This window comes from Amblyomma mixtum, chromosome 3 (genome assembly GCF_055824585.1).
Source record: "Amblyomma mixtum isolate Tamu chromosome 3, ASM5582458v1, whole genome shotgun sequence".
Taxonomy (NCBI): Eukaryota; Metazoa; Arthropoda; class Arachnida; order Ixodida; family Ixodidae; genus Amblyomma; species Amblyomma mixtum.
Window position 1 is genome coordinate 116991248 of NC_143014.1, and position 6214 is coordinate 116997461.

Consider the following 6214-nt stretch of genomic DNA (forward strand, 5'->3'; position numbering starts at 1 on the left):
CACCACCTGTGTCTTGGCCACTCCCCCGTAGTGGGTATGTGCCATTCTACTTGAGGCCAACCAACCAACCAATTCTGCCATGGTTAATGGAGGACGCTTAGCTTCGACTTCGAGAGTGGAACGCGACAGCGTCTTGCAGCGTTGCCAGGGGGTCCACGGACCGTCATCGCCCGTTCGGCGCGACGCCTTGCCCGTTGGACAAATCGAAAATTATGTTTTTGAGGAAAGGAAACGACGCAGGAGCTGTCTCACTTTCTTGGTGGACACCCGAACCGCGCATGATACGCAACCCCCCGATTCCCTCCGCGAGCTAGGCTTTAACTTAACTAGTAAGTTTATGCTGCACGAAACGCTGAATCGTATGACACCATCCGGAACATTCTGTGGCAAACGATTGGCATGGTACGATTTTTTTCCGATGCGCGGTGCTCACAACTATACTCGCAACTACTACGACGGCCACGGCTTTTCTACCGAACGAGCTGTATACGCTGTCGCGTAAAAGACGGCAAAAGAAGCTTTCTTGAATATTCTTCTCAATGAGAAATAGCACTTAAACAGTCTAGAAATGTAGCGTTAGAAATGTAGCGTTAATTTAAGGGAGTGAAGAATCTGCTGGGTCATTTCATGATGCATGTCTTTTTTTTAAAATGCTTGTTCCTACTTCAGTGCCAATTCTGTTTTGTTCCTGGAAAAAGAAAACTCGACTTGGAGTGATTCTTTTCATTTTCGCAGGATAAATCAATGATAATTCAATTGCTGGCCAAAAGTTCCTCCTCAAAACATCACGCTGCTCACTTGGTCAAGACAGAAATTCGCTGTAATCCCCATGCGCTTGAAGAATAAAGACTTGGCCACAACTGCCGTGGCATCTCAAGAAAGTTGTCTGCAGCGTTGAAACAGCATTCACTTTTGTAGAGATTGCAATGAAGCACAAGACAGGAGGGTCTTAATATCACCAACAGCCAACTGTTTTTGTGCACTCTTATTAGCATTGCCACAGGCCTGAAAATAATACTCATGGTGTACTGCTTAGCACCTGCTGCTGGCCCCCCCAGGCAGCAATCCAACCTTTTGTCTTTGACTAAGCAACATATACTGCCGCGTCTGCAACAATAGCCGCTAGGCTATTGCTCGGCACGCAAACAGCTCGGCACGCAGCTCGTGCGCCATGCTGGTGTTTTGAAACTGGCGTTCCTCTTCGGCTGCCTCTGTGCTGTTGCAGCTTCTCAGAACTTCTTGGTGTTGGCGTTTCCCTGCCGTCTAGGCAACACCAACTTCTACATGACAATATGATGTAATACCTGTAGCAAATTCTTTTGTTTACCAGTAACTTCCCAGGTATTGATCAGCATGATTAAATGGTTAACACATACCAAGGGAAATAATTTTATTGGACTGTGACAATTGACTAATTGAGTCACACTGCACAAGAATCTGCAGATACTTAAGAGTTGATATTAACAAACTGTTCAGACCTATCACTTCCCTTTGAGAAATAAGTGATCACATCCATGTTACTTCCCCGTTACTCCAACACATACATGCCACATAGAGGAAAACACAGTGAAATAATACAGCCTGAAATAATACAATAAAAAGAACTAAATGCCTTCCTTTCTTGTTCTGAAGTTATATTTCATAAGCAATCTATTAACAATAAGTGGCTTATTTCTGAGAATTAAGTAAATTAACTCACAAATAAATTTATTCAAAAGATTATTTTCTTTGCTTTTCTGTGCAGACATACCTACCACAGCAGTCACATTTTCAATAAAAGGACTTGCATTCATGGCAAAAAAATTTAAACTTTCACCATCCTCTAAAACTGATGACATTAACTGACCTTCTGAATAATGTAGCACACATCCACAGCATTGTTATCTTTACTACTTTTGCATTCACTTTCTACAGGTCCCATGCCAGACATCTGGAAGGTGGGAAAGGCCATTCATATCTATAAAGCAAGTATAAGAACTGCACATTAAATTATCACTCCATTTCCTCGACTAGTATGCCAAGTGAAGTCATGAAATGTGATATAAGCTCAGATAATGGGCTTCTGAAATTTTAGCAATTTTTTCAGCCTTCACATCAAGTTTGGTGACGAATTCCATTTCAAAACCCAACTAGAACTATTTTTCCACAATATGCAAGTAATCTTGACTTAACACTCAAGTCATTGCTTAATTTTTTACTTAAAGTATGCCAAAGCATCAGATAAGGCACCAAGGCTTACTACGAAAATTTTTAATGCACAAATCCTATTTTACTTAAATGATGACAACAATTTCTTACAAACTGCTCCTAACACGTGCTTATTAACAGACAGCCTTCTAGTGTCTATCCTGGCTTCTCTCCGTTTCTATCATATACAAACAATCCCCTTAGCATATGTTTTTTTCACCAACATGTTTGCTGGCGAATGTATCAGTTATCACACAGTCACTGAATTTTTAACCAACTGCCTGTTAAAACTAGCTTTCACAAGTAAAAGTGATGCAATCAAAGGTTAGCAAACCTTAGCCCTAACAAATGCCAACTCATGCCCTACAACTACAGTCTTTTTCATTTTGTTCACACAGTCAAAAATGTTTGTGTGCAATATTTGCAGTCATTCAGGTACTAGGTTATTACCTTGTTGATTGATCTGTCTTGGAGTGCATATTGCATTCCTTTCATCAGCAAACAAAATAATGGGATATCTGAAGCATCACCTGTATCAATGTCCTAAACAACTAGTTACTTGCCTAAAAATTCCTTATCAGACCTAAACTCAAATATGCGACAGCTTCCTAGAACATAGGATGATTACCTACAGAATGACCTTAAATGACTTCACAATACTGTTAGATTCATTCATTGTTCATATCCTTACAGCACCAGTGCATCATCTTTGAAAGTGAAAGCTTCCTTCTTAGTACCAGTTTTTAACACCACTGTACTGCAGCCCATTTTATTTCAAAATTTTTCTATACCTTGCTGCCCCAAAAACCTCACGTTCTACAGTCAGCAGCAACTGTTTACAGTATGCGAGTGTACATAAAAAATTTATTTCGATGCTGTCAAGCAAGCCAATAACCGGCAAGTATGAGGGAATCTGCATGCTCCACCTGCTGCTAACACCAGGTACCGTATTTTCCGGTGTATAAGATGCGGCTTTTCTTCAACAATCTTGCTGGTGCGCCCTATACAAGGGTGCGTCTTATACGCGAATTTTTCGGGGTTTTTTTTGCGAATTCAGAAATTACTCAGGTTCATGCTGAAGCTTTTTTCACTGAAAAAATATCGCTGCCAATAACGCGATTGTAACACGGTTAATACTTCAATACGAGGGGCCGCCGTGCGCAACTTCTATTTAGGTGAACTTTATCATGAAACAGCGGGGATAACAACTTCTGGAATCACAAAAAGGTGGCCATTTCGGAGGCTCCAAGCAAAAGTAATGTGAAATGCCAAAAGATGGCGACAATCGTGCTTCTCGCCATTATCAAGACAAGCCGACAACTGTGTTTCCTCTGAGTACGTAGTGCAAACAGAATGTTTCAGCCACGTCGCCTCCAGAAATGGGCGAACCATTTTATAGTGCATCTGAAGATGAAGACTTTGAAGGTCTTAAGTAGAAATAAAATGTTGTTGCGGACATATGGGAGAGCTCTTTTGTTTTTCTTTCTTTTTTGCTAAAACCTGGGTGGGTATGGCGTGAGTGTTGCCTTTTTCTATCACTTAGCGTTGCTTAAGAATTTCTCACAGGTACGGTGCATTCGCGATGGTCGCACAAGCGTGTTTAATTAAGCCTCACTAGCCTAACTGGGTAAACTGGGGTGCGTCTTATCCACGGGTGCGTCTTATGTACCAACTTTTTCAGTGACAGTCTGCATATATGGCGGGTGCGTCTTATACAAGGGTGCATCTTATGCACCGGAAAATACGGTAACTAAGTTCTGAGGCAGCATAGCAATGTCTTTTTTTTCAAGTACATGCATCTTATGAACTTTTGAAGCTGACTTTACATTGCACACACATGTCCCAATGCACAATTTGGATGTTTCATGGCCATGCTCCCAGACTGCTATAGTCTCAGCCTTGTTTTAATGAGTTTTGCATTAAAACATCAATTCTGCAAAAAATGTCCAGTGTTGGCCTGCGAAGTCTCGGTTGGCAAGAGGCAAAATGGAGAAAGGAAAATCCTCCTACTCATTTTCAGAAAATGAGTAGGGAGGGAGATAAAGTGAGAGAGGAAAGAGGAAGATGGGGTGGGAGATGATGTGTGGCTAGAGGGTCACCGCACTCGCCAATCAGAGTCGAGAAGTGAGGTGAGTATTTTTATTGGAATGCTGATGTGTTATTCTCTTTTTGTGTATATTACCTGCGTTATTGTGATTTTTTACCTTGTTTTTGTGAAGTATTGATTTTATATTTTCTATATTTTGTATTTATCCGCTAACTATGTTGTAACCATTTCTTGTATTAATGATTTATCGAGGGTCCCGGTGCAGTCTTTGACTTTGGGACCCTCGTCTGTACATTTATGATGTTTTGTATATTTTTTGGGGACCAATAAAGCCTAACTTTCTTCAAAAAAAAAGTTAAAAGCTCACTCTCTCAGGAACACACATGGCAAAATTACCTTTGAAAAGTAATTAAATTATATTGCTATTACTTTCCTAGAAATATTGCAGAAGCAATTAAATTACAAATTACTGGCCTCAAAAAGTAATGACATATTACAATTACTTGCCTTAAGTAATGAAAATTACTCCTAAATTACTTTTTAGTTTCGAGGCTAAAAAGTTGCGCATTGGTCATAATTCCTGCAAAATTTTCAGATTCTTTTGTGTGCACCATCACCGAGCTTGAAAGTGAGCATCGGAAATTTTGGCCCTCTTTGAAGGAAGGTAGCCCTAGTCCATTGAACAGCCGCTTTGCTGACGTAGATTAGGTTTTTCTCTCATCACTCTTCAATCCAAAGTGCATCATTCAATGCGTAATATGGTCCCACCCTCCGCCTGATCTTAAAAAAATTCATCCGTGTAAACAGTGGGAGTGCATTGACTGTTTGCGACGCTCATCGTCCCGGAAGTGCACCGGAGTACAGAGAAGCTGCCATTTATGCTGTATAATTGATTTGTTCTGGAGGCAAGTTGGTGGAAATAAATTGCATGTTGCAGTGACGCTGTTGCCTGTGTTGCACTTGAGTTAAAAATAGGGCTTCAAATCCGGACACAAAAGCTAATTTTCCCGAAAAACTCACAACCAAGCTTCTGCGACGACATCAGTTGAGGCAGTGCAGCGACGTTACAGTATATTATGGAGCAGTCTAGAGAGAAGTGTATGGCATGCCATGGTCATGGAACTCTCCTGGTGGCCCTGTGGCACATTTGTGTGCGAGATCGTATGCAGTGCACGAAGATGCGCAACAGTCCTACGACTGCTACGTAGACTCTTCACCAAGGCAGTGCTGATGATCGCGCGCACTTCAGCTTTCATCCGCTTGCACCACTTCCCTGGAGTGCTGGCTATTACTGGTTACGCGTTTTTCAGGCGAAAGCCTTATATGACCCATTAGCAATGATACCCGCCATCGTTGTCGGCATCCAGGAAAAGTGGTCCGCAAGCAACAATGACATCATCAGCAAGGAGAAAAGTTCCTTCCCAAGGTGCAGAGAATTAAACCATAGGACCTTGAGATAGCGAGGCAAGCACGCAACCCATGGGCCACAAAACGGCATTGCTTCTTGGCGAATAATGGTTAATTTATTGTATGCATTGCCTTAAGACTATATGTGTCATTGGAAAGGAAGGAAAAATATAAATTAAAATGAATGTTTTCACCTTCAAAGTATGAAAGTAGTCTTAAGTGCTCTCCACAATTTATTCTTGCTTGTAGACGCTCAACCCCACAAACGCGAGGCCAAAGCATAGCACATACTAGGAGAAGCACAGACTCATTACTCAGAAAAAGTAATTTCACTACTAATTAATTACTTTTGCGTGAAATTACTGCTCCAAAGTAGTCCATTACTTACTAAATTACCAGTTCAGGAAAGTAATGGAATACATTACAAATTACCGAGAAAAGCAATTGAATTACAGGTATTTAATTACTGCCATGTCTGCTCAGGAAGTCAATTTCATGTACAAAATTTTATGGCAAACAAAGCGCTCCCTCCAAGAGTGATTTTACATTAACCTTGGCAACCAGTGTTACACG